This window comes from Electrophorus electricus, chromosome 6 (genome assembly GCF_041902795.1).
Source record: "Electrophorus electricus isolate QZ-2024a chromosome 6, ASM4190279v1, whole genome shotgun sequence".
Lineage (NCBI taxonomy): Eukaryota > Metazoa > Chordata > Actinopteri > Gymnotiformes > Gymnotidae > Electrophorus > Electrophorus electricus.
The window spans coordinates 14,112,494-14,128,700 of NC_137502.1; positions in this window are offsets into that span (position 1 = coordinate 14,112,494).

Below are 16,207 nucleotides of genomic sequence, written 5' to 3' on the forward strand. Positions count from 1 at the left end.
TGCTTGTTTTCTCTATAAGCTTGTTTTCTCTATATATGTCTGAATAAATATTTCATTTACACAGAATTAGAAAATAATACGTGTTTCACACATTTTTAATTTAGTTATGTAATGGGCCTAAAATAGAAGGTTTGTCATGTTTCCTCAGGCTAGGCCTAATTGTTTCGCAGTTCTGGTAGGAGGTGTCTCTGCCCCCTTTGCTTCTGCAGCTAATTTGGTGTTGACAGCAGTGTGCGGTATTAGAAGACACTGTCCATCTGGCTGCAGTACACTCATATCAGGCTATTCTTATCACTCCTAGGGTGAGCACAGGGGTAAACACAGGGCTGTAAGATTGTCACATTTATTTCACCCACTTTCAGGATGTGGGATGACATGCAAAAATTATGCCTGTGCGCACACACATTTCCATGGAGTGGCTATTGTGATGAGTTGCTTTTGAGCAATAAATGGTGCGGAAAATCAGAGTCGGTGTCAGCCTTACTGTCTTTATGCCACGCACCAGTCACTTATAGGTAAGTGCCACATTAACATATGCCATTCGATATGTCAACAAAAATCAACACCTCTTTAGCTTCCCTCTTCAGCAAGATGGATTGAGCTACCATTTGAGGAGTTTCTCATGTGGAAAGAGACTCTTAAGAGCTTCAGACCTCCAGACTGAACACTAAGGCATATCTCCCATGCTTTTCTCCATTCTCCTGAACGAAAGGATTCTTCTTGACAGGTATAAATATTAATCATGTCTTTTGTGAGAGAAGGCTTTGTGCACCTGACACAAGCAAAACATCCTAACTCTCCTGTACACTTCTTCTGTGTCACTGTCAGATTTGAACAATCCCCCCCTCCCCCGTCTTACTGCATGGACCTGCCGTTGACTGCTGGCATACCTGTCAGGCTGCAGATATTGCTGTGTGTGAGAGCGAGAGAGAGAGAGAGAGAGAGAATGAATGAGAGAGCATGAGAGAGTGCTCATGGTTGTGGCAGTAATAGCAGACTGCTGCAGTGACTGACAGATCGGGACATTAGTATTCAGATCTATGCCACTCCTTTGATATCTCCCTGCTGCAAGTTGATGGGATGCCGGAACCTCCTGCCGCACCCATGTTCATCCGCCTATTTTCTTCTCGACATCCGTCCACCTTTCTGATCCTCATCCCTCCATCCCTCCATCACGGATTCAGGTTCTTCGCCATGGTGAGCGTGTGTTCCAGCACTCCCAACCTATTCATGCTGTATCTGTCCCTCCAGATCATGTTTTCAGGGTTCAAAGAGAGAACGAATGAATGGCCAGATATGCACAGTAGGTAAAGGCCAGCGACCAGCAGGACATTTGAGGATATGGAGATGTCCAAGGTCACAGGCTTTCTTTATTTACAGTACCAGCTACAGGCTTAGTGTTTTAGAACAAGAATCAACAGATGATGCCTTAATTAAGAATAAAACTAAAGGAAAAGATAGGTATTGCATTTGGTTTACCTCGAAGCAGTAAGAACCTGCAATCCTGAAGTTACACTCTAAAAAAAATGCACACAGTGGATTCACTTAAATTGAATAGTGGTCATTGGATCACATGACTTGTTTACAGTGCCCTATGTTGTTTCAACAGCTCGACACAATATTGTAGCATTGTCAGAAAAGGAGAACCAGGCAACACCATCTTCGATTCCAGTGAAAACATTATTTTATTTAACAGCTTAAACAACAACAGGAAAATAAATAACTCAGCAGGGAAAATGGGTGAAGGCTAACTAGAAAGCACACACATCAAAAAAGATGGAAAACATTTCTAAAACACTACTCAAGTGAAAAGGACATGATTTAACTAAAGCAAAACATAACACAGCTACACTGCAAACAACATTTAGAACAGCAAATTTTGAACTAATAAAGGCTAACTGAAAGGGGCACAGCATCCTCAGCATCCTCTCCACCCACCTATAGCACCAAGAGGATGCACACAACATCCTCTTGGTGTTCCTTTCCACCCACCTGTAGGCCCAGAGCCTGTAATGAACACCATAATATAATAAAGTTCAAACACAAATTGAATATATGCAAAGTTCAAACACAAATTAAATAAATGCACTACATATATTATCTAGTTATTATATTCAACACAGATTCCCTTTTTTCAAGTTAAATTTGATGTGCTTTTTATTTGTAGAACCCCACGGAGCAAGTCAGAGATTTCAACCAAACCCAGGCAGAACAATTTTGTTTACAGAGTGCCTGTTCACAGTGTTATTAAAGTTCAGCCTGCAGTGCTGGACTCATTATGCCAAGTCACTGCAGGATTCTGATGCTGCGCATCTGGACTCTGACCAGTTATTAGTATGAATCAAACTTTGGGCCAGTCACTCGTTTTGTGGAGTCTTATATTCCAAGTTGTATGTCATGGTTGTTAGTCACATTGTTAGATAACAGTGCTGAGCGATTTTTTTTTTATCATGTCTCCGTACTAGCTCTTAGTTTGTGTTTAGTAAAGAAACATGTATACTACCAAAATACTCTCTCTCTTTCTCTCTCTCTTTTACACATCTCTCTCTCTCTCTCTCATTCTCTCTTTCTCTCCCTCACACACACTGGTGTTTACTTATTTAGGCCAAAACATTCATTACATTTGCATGACTACTCCCACAAGACAATCATGTCAAGGTGCCATGGCTGGATAATCCTGTCCATGTAAGGCAGTGATTGATAATTTAATCAAATTTTGCCAGACAATTAACAAGCTTTAATAGAATGATGTGCAGTGTAAAGTATAATGGTCTCAGTGCCTTTGCCAGGCTGGGAGAAAAGACAGAGCGATGTTAACTCATTTGTCTTTCAGTGAGACTTGTTGTGCTTCTCATTAATGGTAATTTAGACCAATTACCATTTAAAAGAGGATCGTTATTACCAGTGTTGATAAACCACTGCTTCAGAGATTGCCAAATATCTGAATATCTGAAACTACTCATTTGTGTCTTTCATGAAGGAGAGTTATTTTAAACACAGCAGAAAAAGCCTCATCACTTTAATCCAAAGCTTTAATTTCAACCCCACAATTACAAGTGATTATCACAAATACATCTAGACATCTATACAGTTTTGCTTGAGATGTCCCCTCCCCTCTACTGAGCCGACCACACCGGTCACACACGATGACGAGCTTACTGGCCATGATCTCCATTTTACGTTCATCAGCCCTGATTGTGCTTTATTCGGGCTTTTTCTGGGGGTGTGGATGGAGACTCGCCTCTTGCACAGATAAACGCGGCACACAACGGGATGAAACACGAGCCCCCTAATGCGTCGAGTGACATAAATGACACAGAGACTTCTTCTTGCGAGGTGGCATGTTAAACAGGCACGGACTTAATAATAGGAGTGGAGGCAGGAGGGAGGGAGGAGCCTCTATTTCAGTCACACGTCATGAATTCCATGTAAATGAGACCCAGCTAATGGATGGGTGAGAGTACACCAGGCTGCAGGAGATAAGGAGAGGAGCAGCAAAGACGTTTTTAAATGCTGAATCTTCTAGTGTCACTATCCATCATCAGGAAACCGAGACTGGCCTATGGAACATGATCATTCGCTGTTTTGCTGTAATCAGCAGCCCTGCTCCCTCAGAATTTTGCTTTAATTCCCCAGAGATAGATTGTCAGAAAAAGTGGATTAGTGCTGACTGAACTGATACTACTCTTATGAAAGCAAAATGGATTTCCCCGAACTCAACTGCCCCCCACCCCCGCCTTTGGTCAAATACAATAAATTGTTAATTATATTCTTGATTTGAAGGCCTGTTTGAGTTTCATGCTGTATGCATTCTGTTAAACTTCGTAAATGCTAAATAGTGTTTAAGATGTGTTTCATAAACTTGTATTGTTCAAGCTGAGTGGAAATCATACTCATTCAACAAAAACAACAATTTCAAAAATACAACTGCAATTCAAAAGCTTTGACCAACACATCTCCCACAAGGCACAAAAAGTCCTGAAGTGCTCTTTTTTAATGATGTACTGTTGAGCACCCTACACATGGAGGATATACTGATATACAAGCAAGTGATACATCATGGTGTGGGGGAAAGAGACTCTTCTACCATTCCTCACAGTGAAAATGTGGGCAGTTGCATCCTCAGCCAAAAGCATGCAACGCAGCTTGGACCCAAACCAGGGATTCTCCTGCTGGGCTTTATCCCTGCATTCTTCCACATACAGGATCTTGTTAAACAAAAATGTGAGATGCGAAGTTCCATTCCATGTCCATTACCTTCTTTGGTATTGTCACGAAACGCTCACCTCCCGCGAGGCACGTGGTTTGTCAAGCCACATGCAGTAGGAGGACTTTCGTTTGTGGCCACATCTGCACACACCTGTACTTCGTTTGTCTGTGTGTATTTAAACTCACGTCAGGGTGTGCGGCGGCGTTGAACATTGTAGATGTAATATCTAAATGTAATGTGTTTATGTTAGATGTATCCTTGTGTATTGTGTTCGTTTAACATCAATCGTTTCTTGTTCATGTTTATCTTTTGTAATATGTGAGTGCCACTGTCGTTTATGTTATTAAATGTACGTTCCTGTCGAGGAAGTCTGTGCATCCTGCCTCGCGCCCTGTGGCACTCGGGCCGACACACGTTACAGGTATTCATTTAGATTTTATTCAGTCTTTTAAAAATTGAATTAATGTAAAATTATGTCAATAATACATATAAACACGCTTGGCCACTTTATTAGGTACACCTTGATAGTACTGGGTTGGACCCCCCCTTTTGCATTCAGAACTCCCTTAATTCATCATGACATAGATTCAACAAGGTGCTGTAAACATTCCAGCACCAGCAGAGATTTTGGTCCATATCGACATGATGGCATCATGCAATTGCTGCAGATTTGTAGGCTGCTCACCCATGATGCAAATCTCCCATTCTACAACATCCCAAAGGTGCTCTACTAGATTGAGATCTGGTGACTGTGAAGGCCATTTGAGTTCAGAGATGCTCTTCTGCATATCTCAGTTGTAATGAGTGGTTATCTGAGTTGCTGTTGCCTTTCTGTCAGTTTGAACCAGTCTGCCCATTTCCATTGGACATTTTCGTCCAGAGAACTGCTGCTCACTGTATATTTTCTTTTTTGGACCAAACTCTAGAGATAGTTGTACATGAAAATCCCAGTAGATCAGCAGTTGCTGAAATATTCAGACCAGCCCGTCTAGCACCACAAACATGCCATGTTCAAAGTCATTTAAATCATCTTTCTCCCCCATTCTGATGCTTGGTTTGAACTTTAGCAGGTCTTCTTGTCTATGTCTCCATGCCCGAAATGAATGAATCAGTTACTGCCATGGATTAATTACATATTTGCATAAACGAGCAGTTGAACAGGTGAATCTATTAAGGTGGCTGGTGAGTATATAGTAATAATAATAATAATAATAATAATAACAACAACTACCCTCTTCATCTACCAGCTGTGTATGATGGTATACACTATAATTGCTAAGTCCTTGGGAGACCTTTTGATCCTCATAATACACAGGAGGCCTGTTATAATTGTCAGCAAGAAGTGATGTCACTGTCATTCTAATATCTACTTTTGTCTTTCCCTGGTTAATTCCTCATTACACTGTCACAAAATCTGTCACAAGATCTTTGTAGGCTCATTTGAATAATCAATGTCTCCATGATTCAGCCTCTGACTGCAGTGTTGTGATTTGCTTTGCTTTCCAGAGCTCATTAATATTTACTTTGCAATGCAGAACCAGCATTGCTATGAATATGTTATCTGTCAAATTTGCTTAATTGACTTGGAAAACAACAGCAGTCTCTCTCTCTGTCTCCATGCCTGTCTGTCTGTCCAGCTGTCTGAGTGAAGGAATACATTAATACACATTCCCTTGTGTGTAACCCAATTATCCTTTAAGCCTAACGAGATGAGATTTCTTCGGCATGGATAAGTTGAGGTCTTTTTGTCAGGGGAAAAGAGGCCAGCAAGTTTAGCCTGGCCACACAGTAACAGGGATCACAGTGTTACGCTGCCATAGGGATAGCCCGAAATGGTATTCTCAGTGTTGATATTTTTGTCCCACATCTTATTAGTAACCATAGCACCAGTACAGCTTATTCACAGCTCCGGTGTCTGTGATTGTGCATGTTTATGCTGGCACTTTCATGAGGAATACCACTTGCTTGTGTGGATTGAAATTTTTGTCTCTTCTGAGACTTTTACTATTCTGAGTAAATGTTTCAGCATCACGTTCAGGTGAGTGAGCTTCAGAGAAATCCCCTATGAGCCACATGGGCCACACATCAGCTGCTGTAAAATCCATTGCAATCAAGGCCATCACCTTGAAAATTTTGATCATTATGTGTTATTCCTTTTTATTGATATGGATTTTAATGGCCAGCAATGAATGAATCTCCTATGAGTGGCAGTGATTTTTTTTTTCAGTCCAAACTGTCTGTCATCCATCTACAGGCATCATAGGAGACCATGTTATCTTTTTCATCAAAGATGAAATAAGCTTTAAAAAGGTCAAATAAGTGATATTTTTAAAATAATAACTTGTTTTAATGTGGGAAAAAGAAATAATGTCTTTCAGCTACTTATAGGTCCCTCAACATCACCTGCGACATATTCTAAGGAATTACATACACCATAAGGTGGGACTGTTGCTTGTCATCTGGAGAAAGTACTCCTGAGGCAGAAATCTCAGCAGCACTAAATTCATACACTGCAATGCCTTAACATAATTTAAGAATCAGTCACTGATATCTATATTTACTAATTTTGAGGGCATTGGCACACATATTATTAGAGATTTTAGTAGTAGGTTTACCACAGAGTTTTCCACTATTAGCTCATGAGTTGCATTCGACATGTTTGTCACAAGCTCCACACTGAGCTGCACAGCGTTAAACATCATAGTCACTCAAAGCACTTCACGCCTAGGCAAAACATATGGTGGTACATTTTAAATAATCATTGTTTCATGTGCTACACGCACTGAACTGTAAACTAGACATCCCAAAAATTGCAATCAAGCCTGAAGCACAATAGACTCTGAAGATAATCAGCGAAGGCAGAATTTCTATGCTCTCTTTCTCTCTCTGTGCTTGCTGTCATTTTCCTCTGTGCCTGGTTCGTCTGTGCTTGGAGAAATGAAATGAAGATGAGGAAGCAGAAGGAGAAGCGAAGACGGTTCTTTTCAGAAAGCAACACCCAAGTCCAGAGGCTTCAGCCACAGAATTCAAGCAAGACAAAGAGGAGTGAGTCACAAGTAGGCCTGTCACCGAGGACTCTTCTGGGTTGTGGTGATTTTTCATGGGTGCCACCAGACAGTGACAGGACCACAGCTGTTCCATGCTGGAAGAGGATGCTTGCATATGTGCCTCATTTGGACCAGACACTGTTACCTACAACATGTGGCTGTAAGTCTGCATGGCACACAGGTATTAGGGTGTAATTGTTCATTCTCTTAATCATCTCTGGCATTTAACATTCATTGTGAGATCAAGAGAGATAGCAAACCATTGCTTGGAACTACTCATAAAGGTAAATGATATGGAATGGTCAGTTTTGCCAGTTCCTCATGAATTCTGTGGTTTCGGCTTCATGGCAAGCACAAACACACCTAGCCTAACACACATCTATGGTCACCACCAGCTCATTTTCAGATGATAATTTCCACACCCAGAGATTAGCCAGCAAAAAAAAAAAAAAAATTGGCCTGCATAAGCCATATAATAACATTTGAACTTTGCAAACGAAAGCGTGAAAGCATGTTGACTAGCCATCGTCGTCCAGTGTTCTGCTTTTTAACAGCTATCCAAAAGATTCATTTCACAGGATCATCCTTCTGGTATCCTTGGGCTCATTGGTTTTTTCGAGGAAATGAGCACTTTTCTGAGAATGGTGAATGGCTGTGGCAGTTGTCTCTTCCACTGAGGCCTTTCGACCAACCAGAACAAAGGAGGCAATTTTCCTGTACTTCCTACGTTCAGTGGTTCTGGCAGCCGAGAACAAATGTCTTTGAATGATGTTTCCCACAGTGGTATCTTTTCTTTGCATTTCTTTGACACCGATATCTATTACTCTTGAACTGGAGCACCAGGCTCAGCACCATGGCTAGTTCTTTTTCCAGAAAGTGGGTGTTACCTCTTTGAGCTGCATGCATTGACTTACTATTGCTGCTGTGTTCTTACTCAGTGATTGCTGAGCACTCTTGTTCTCATTGATTCATTATCTAAAAGCTAATTTTAGAGCACCAGTACCCCCTTTTTTCAGGCTAAACACAGTTCGCTCCAAATGTCAAGGTTTGGTGTTAAAATATGACATTAAGCTATTCAATAGCTGAATAAAATAAATGTATTTAAACATTTGGGCACAAATCACTGTTCTTATATGCTCATATGGAGTTTTTGTATTTTGGAGATAGAGGAGGCTGTGGAAAAAATGATTTAACACATTTTTTTATAGTGCAGGCTATTGGCGAGAAGTGCATGATGCACAGCTAAAATACATTGGACGTGTGAAAAAAAAACCTTAGCCAAACAAATGAATGAAATGCTAGAGCACATATACCCTGCACCGCTACACAAATGGAAGAATTATAGGCTACATCATTTCAAATGTGTGCAGCTACAGCATTGCTGAGCTAATTCAAGTACACCTCCTTTAAGCCTTACTGCAAGCATTCTTAATATCAGGGACGTTCCATTTCAGTCCTTCATTTTTTATGCACTGGTCACTAATGAATATTTAATGTAACTGAATGGCTGGCTACTATGTTGTCATCTGACTCTTAGGTAAAGGGTCTTGAAAGATTTCTAGCACCTCGATCTTGAGTGCTGTGATTTGAACGCCTATGCTGAAAAGCATAAATTGACTATCAGTGATTAGATTCACTGGCCACTAATTGAACAGTTCATGTAATTAATTGGCTACATTGTGGTCCTGAGTCAGAGGTAAAAGGAAAATGCTGAAAATTTGTAGTGCTTGGTCTTTGAGGGGTCTACTTTGAATAACTAGATTGTATCACTTAATTTGATGACATGTGAATGCAAGAACCAGAATTGGATTTTGGTTTTCAAGATGCAGAATTAAAATGTCTGCACTGTCTACTTTAAAGATGTTTTCCAGTGTTGATATGTGCAGCTTGGAGTAGAACCAAAGAGAATAAATAAAAAGTCATCAAAAATAACAAGCAAGAATACCACTAACAAACAACAGGGCCATAACAACAGGGACAATCAATCCAAAGCACTGGACTCATGCGACTGTGGGGGGTTAAACAGGGAGAAGATAATAAGGCACAGGTGAAGGGAATAACTAATAAACAGGTGATCGGAACCCAGGAAATTGATGAGTGTCATGATAGGTGTGTGTGGGCTGAGAGGGCATGTAATAGGGACCAGGAAAGTGAATGTGCCGTGAGAGGCGTGTGGATTGAGAAATCTAGCTGGGTACAAGTCGGGGTGTGACATTCATATAAACAGCCCTGCAGACCAAAAATCACTGGAACATCTGTGAAGCAGTCTGTTTATATATATTAGAATGTATATCAAACATGCATGCAACGTGGCACAGTGTAAGATGACGTGAGGCACACTGGCAAAAATGCATGTGTGCATTACACTTGGTTCTTTAATTGTTAAAACCTCAACATTTATACCTCAAGCATAGTCTTTTTCTCTTTCTTAGGTGTTATCAGAGATTTTTATGGATTGCATTACACAGCAGGATTTTGTGTGACACTTAAACATTGCAACTTAAAAAAAAAATGAATGTAAAAAAAAGTTGTCAGGTGTGGGACTATATTTTACATTGTGACAGATTTCTTGTGACAGTCCTTTGGGACCTTAATCAGACATTCCATGAAAGTTACATATGCAATTGTAATCAGAGGAAATGGGCAGCCCCTCTATGTATCTTTCTGTGCTTTTGCATGGCTTGAACGGTGCCTTGAACTGTGCCCTGAATTTTACATAATAGGAAATGTTTAACTTGCACCTACAAAATGCAATCAGCAACTATTTTAACAGCAGCAGAGATAGTTTTCTCTTTCTTATCTGTCTGTGTGTTCTTTGTCTCTTCTCTCTCTCAATCATTCTCTCTCCATCGCCACTCAATTCTTCATTACAACAGGCCCATCTGCAAAGAACTGCAAACCACAAATAGGTAGATAAGTGTACTTTATTGATCCCATGGAGGGTATTTTGGGTTACCCAGCAGCAAATGAACATAGACTTCACACATAACAAACACAGACATAATTACACATAATTACACATATACTTAGTGCAAGAAACAGCAGTGCAAAAACATTACATTAATTCTGAAACAAACAGGAAAGAAGAGACCAGAAAGAACATAGTATAGGCAACAAACAGGCTGAGCACAACAAAAGGAACACACTAATAAACAATGAGTATGAGTAAATAAATACATCAAGCAGTGTGCTGTAATTTGGTGTGGATAATGCCCAAACACATAATAATTTCTGTGGTGCATTCTGAGATGCTAGGGTCAAAGTAGCAAGCCAGAGGGGAGGCACTGTGGAGCCTGATGTTAGCTGGCAGAAGAGCTGGTGCCTCCATGAACACTGTGGTGAACTGAGCAGATGGCAGAACTGAGAGGATGGGGTAGAACCATTCAATGTGTCCTTCAAGTTCAGTTACCATGCCCCTGCCTATCATAGCCACTATGGAGTCTAGGGCCAGTTCCATGGTGGACATGGATCTGACCTCTCCTGGAGTAACGCTGCTCCCTCAGCAGAACACGATGCATATCACGCTGGCTAGAGTGATAACCGCCGCAGCCCACTGAAGCCCCCAAGCTTTCAAAGAAAAAAAATTGCATGTTCTGTGCTTTTCTAAACAGCACATCAATGTTGTCAATCAAGTCCAGTCTCTAGTACAGGTAGACCCCCCCGGCTACCTGTAGGACTGTAGCAACTCACATCTCCACATCCACTCCAGGGTTCGTGACTAGTGTCAGACATTCCCTACTGTGGCAGGTATACACCACCATTTCCTTTCTGCTCTGACACATACCCCATGCCACTGCACCCTACAATGGAGGAGTCGTTAGAGACTGCAGCTGCACTGGAGTACTGATATATATATATAAAGAGAAGAGGAAGGGAGGCAGGACAGTTCCATGAGGTGGCTTTGTGTCTGTATGTGCATATGTGTGAGGCAAGAGAGAAAGACAGAGAACACATTATGATTCATTTTATATGTATTTTTTGCTGTTATACAATGCCTTTTTTATCAAAAATCTAAAATAGGCAAAATACTGTTATTGTTATTGAATGTTATTATTTTAATAATCTCCAACTATCCCCCCCCCCCAAAAAAAAAAAAATAATAATAACAGCAGCCTTTGCTAGATGGCAGTGACAATGTAGGTGGCTTTGTGATTACACTTACATTGTTTCACATGTATTTTCTGTTTTGATTTGTTGGCACGCCTCCCTCAGGTGGTATGTTGTGCCTGATTCGTCACGCCTCCTGGGGGTTGCTATGCTACTATGCATACCATCTTTTTAGGCCTTTGTTTCCTTGTCAGCGATTATCATTGTGTTGGCTTTCTTTTGTTTTAGTTATTCCACTTTTATGGTCAGTTTCGTTTTTGTTAATTTCATGAAATTCTATAGTTGGAGATTCCCTTTAGCTTTATTTTATTTCTTGCACATTCTTCGCCTGTGACAAAATGGCTGACCATTTTTGGTATCCCTTTTTGTTTTTGTTTTTCCTCTTTGTCGGTCTGCTTGTTGTCAGCTCTTCTCATGTCAGTGGACTCGACAGCCTGGAGTGCTAGTGCAGCGTTACCCAGAGCTCACCCCAGAGATTTCTGTGTGGGCAGGGACATCCCAGAGTTCTCCTGGGAAATAAGAGCGGTTCCCCCGAGGCCTGCCAGGGATGTTGGTACCTCACACCAGGAGACCTGTTCCAGCTTCCTTGCTGCTTTGGATGAGACTCGACTACCACCTGGGGAGAAGAGCCACTGTTGAGGCCATCTTGAGCCCACCCTTGATGACTGAGGGCTGGGTGTTCAGAACCACCTTGGTTTCCAGGGAGCACCTACCTGGGATTTCTTGGGGGAGTCCAGTATGCCCTTGGGTCCTGCCCTCCGGGGGCTGAGCGGTTCATGCCTGACCGCTATGTGAGTAGGCCGGTCAGTCTGGAAAAAACCGAGGAGCATAATATTGTGCTTTGTGTGTGTTGCAGAAGTGAGCATGGTGTCAGTTGCCCAGTTGTCCAAGAAGCCCCACTGACACAAGACAGTGTCTGCTCTGCACCCGGTTGATGGGAGGGAACTCCGTCAATGTAGAGCACCAGCTCTGCACAAAGTTGATTAAAGGGGTAGCTGTTGATGACAGGGATGAGGTTTCCATGTCCTTTCCAGTGAAAAGCCCTGTTGTTGCAAGAGCGTGCCAGGTCTGCACTCCATTGTTGAGAGGAAAAGGATGGCAACCACGGTCTGGGGATGCTTGGTGTTGCTGTGCCCAGGGTTTGGGAGACATGGTGTCCTTTATGCCCCAGGCTCCGGGTTGCATGATGGCCCGAGTCTGGGTTGGGTGCGGTGCCCGCTGCCCCCCCCACCACTTTGCCACCACCATCATGTCATGCTCAACTTATAGCAATATATTTATAGCAATAAAGATATAGCATTGTAGACATAACGTTATTTAGCCAAGGATGATAAAACATAAATGAATACATCAAAATACATCCATGAAATATACCATATAAATCAAAATAGATAATACTAGGCAGTGTTTGTGTGTGTGTGTGTGTGTGTGTGTGTGTGTGTGTGTGTGTGTGTGTGTGTGTGTGTGTGTGTGTGTGCATTTCTGTGTGTATGTGTATGTGTGTGTGTGTGTGCATTTCTGTGTGTATGTGTATGTGTGTGTGTGTTTGCAGACTTCTGTTAGTTTTTCTATTTGAAAACACATTTTACTATGAAGCACATTTTACTATGGGTAATCACTGGTAGCATCTGGAGAAGCGAAGTCAAAATGGAGACTCAGAAACATCCTCAGTGCAGCTGCTGAGAACACACAAAACTCTATAAAAATCATCATCATGACATAGAAAAGCCTAGAATCACGTGTAATGGTGACACCAGTCACAAAAGCAGCTTGGTCTATGAAGAGCACTGATTTCTGTGAATTATAACATTTACATTTATACACATATGTGTGATAATTGGGCATGGCATACTGTTCTTGTTACCGTGAACATTTGAAATGTTATGCTTTTCATATGTTTCATCCCTTTGTTCTCTTTTTGTATCTTGGTCTCTCTAGCTCTCTTTTCTATGTGAGTGTGTGTCTTTCTCTTTGTATAGGGAGTGACTGCAGTCACTATAGCTCATTTGAGCCAGTGTTCCTGGGGTGCTGAAGTCTAATGAGAACATCGGTCCCACCCGCAAACCTGCACGTGCCTGTGTTCTCGTGTGTCTGGCCTAATCTCACCTTCCCAGTATCTGAAACATCTGCCTCAACACACACAGGACACATGCATGTTCAGGAAGAAAAAAATCAGCATGCATCTCCAGACAGTAGCACCACTGGAACATGCTAGATTGCAAACAACTTCAAACACGTGGTGCAACTCACATGTGTTTCTTAAGATAAACTCACTCCCTCTATTTGACCGGCATATCCTTCAGCAATGCTGAAAAGTTTACCCTCCAGCACCACTGCTTTGATTATGGCTCTGTGTATCGCCTGCTGTTCTCCAATATTCATGTTTGCTAAGAGCAATAAACTCAGTATCCTCTTCTGTCAATTTTTTTTTATCTCTGCAGAGACTCCAACTAGCTGTCATCAATTTTGCTGTGATATAGCTTTTCATTAATACTCATTTTAAAAGCAGTCTGTTCTGTGACATACCGATAATCTGCTCACATAAACATGCACATTTTTCTAACAAAAACTTTGTACAGGTTAATTAAGTGTTGCCTGTCTCAGCTGAATATGTATGAAACGAATTCTTTGTAACCTTAAAAAGTTTTTTCTTTGTAACCTTAAAAAAGTTACAAGTTATCACTTTAATTAGGGATTAGTAAGTCAACAGTTCTGACACTCATCATGCAAGTGGGGCAAGTGGGGCTACCATCAGGCTATGCTTAGCATTTGTTGATGATGTCTGCAATTACATTTCCCTTTCCTAAAACAAATTTTCAGATTTTCTCTGTTAATATGTTTTTACAATCGACCTACACACCGAACAAAAGAGTCCAGAAATTTATACAGATCACATTATTCAGATCAGACTCAGTCAGAAAGAGTTTGCAGCTTGGTTGAAATTCCACTGTTAGATTTTTTTATCAGTTTCAAAAGATTGTTTTGTTTTTTCTTAAAATAATTTTCTTTAAGAGTGCACAATGCCAATTTTCATCCATCTTTGTTTTTATGCATCGGCTACAACGATTATTAAAAAGAGGTAAACCTGAGACACTCATCAATCAAGGCCTTATGACTGACATGACAACATTAGGAATAACATAGCAGTTATATGGCTGTAATTACTTTTGCCAATCTTTGCTGGAAGAGCTAAAAGAAAAAATGTGCATTTTATCTGTTAGTAGACAGCTTAGACAAATGAAATCTTTTGATTGTTGCCTGTTGGTGGGATGAATGTTGGTCTGAGTGAAGCTGTAAAGCTTCTTTCAGAAGCCAAATAACTTTTGGACAAAAAAACAAAAGCTATTTTCATTTGAAATTACTGCCTGCTACCCATTTTCCCTGGAAACCCCTCTGGATATATGATGAGTGATGACTAACCCTTAAATTATTCCATCTGCTTACTCTTTCATCCATACTGAATATTTGTTTCCCAATCACTGTTCTGTTTTATATGTTTCCTTAGTGTTAGACTGGAGAATGATTTCACTTGAGTACATGTGAAGTATTGTCATGAATTTTAGAAGCTATGGATGGTAAACTCTGAGAAATTCCACCTGACATGAACCATGTTTTTACTACATATAAATTATAAGCTGTATTTAGGTCCTTAATAAAGAAAATATAAAAGCATTCTACAAATAAATAATGTAAATTATAATTGTAATTTATAAATTATAAATGTTCATAGAAACAGCATTGAGACATACTGACCTGACATCCACAGCAAAGGAAAGCAGAAAGCTCACTCTAACTGTAATATTCCTTCTTTTGCCCATGACATGCATCTTTGCCATCTGAGGAAAGAAATGAATAATGTAACGGGATGTTCCTTTCGAGGTAATATGGAGAGGGAATAATTCGTTCTCTACCCAAGTTGTCTTCTCTCAGGGAGTGAGTGTGATGAAGGTGGCCTTATCCTGAAGTGGGCCTGCTAACCTGGCATTCAGGAGGCCTTCCCAGGTGCCTACCAGTGTGTTCTGCTTTAGCTCATGGAGATAAAGACTAAATTACCTGATGCTGCTTGTACCCACGGACACCTGTCTCCCTCACACTGCATACAACATTACAGCAGGTCCCAGGCTGCACGGGTCTCATTCTAATGCCTGTCCAAAATGCCAGACATTGGCTTTGATTGCATTCTGCCCTGCAGCCTTGAGCTCTGTTTGCCTTTGCATGGCTCACCTTCATAATACAGACTCTCGCAGTAAAAAAAAAAAATCACTGACGCTGCAGATGGGCAATGTTCATGGCTGCATTTGTTTACATCAGCTCAGATGGCAGTCAACATGATTACTCCGAATTTGTGAAGGCTGACCATTGTAATATTGCAACATTGTGTCTCAGTGTTGTAGGTGTTTTTCTGCTCTGACCCATGGACACTAAGAGTTCTGTGTCATTACTTTGTTTTTGTTACCAACATGTTTGGAAGGTCAAGATCCTCAGTGGAATAGCAGATGATGAAATTAGCATAACCGCCAGGGGCTAATCGAAGCGGAACTAATTTGGATTTGTTGAAATTTGCCACTAAGTGGTGAGGGCACCTACTCTACATCAGTACATAAATGCAAATATCTGATAAATGAACAAAGTGTCACACATTAGCACATTAGAGATGCAAATATGTCAACTTGTGCTAAACACAGCTCACCACAACAGCCACTTCTCTTCTTCTTCGTCTTCTCTGGCTTTCTTTAAATGTACAAATTCGAAGAACTCCAAATACATTTGTCTATCCGCATCAAGCTTCCGCTACACAAACATCATCTATCCATAGTATTGTGCTCCAAGGAGTTTTAACGTT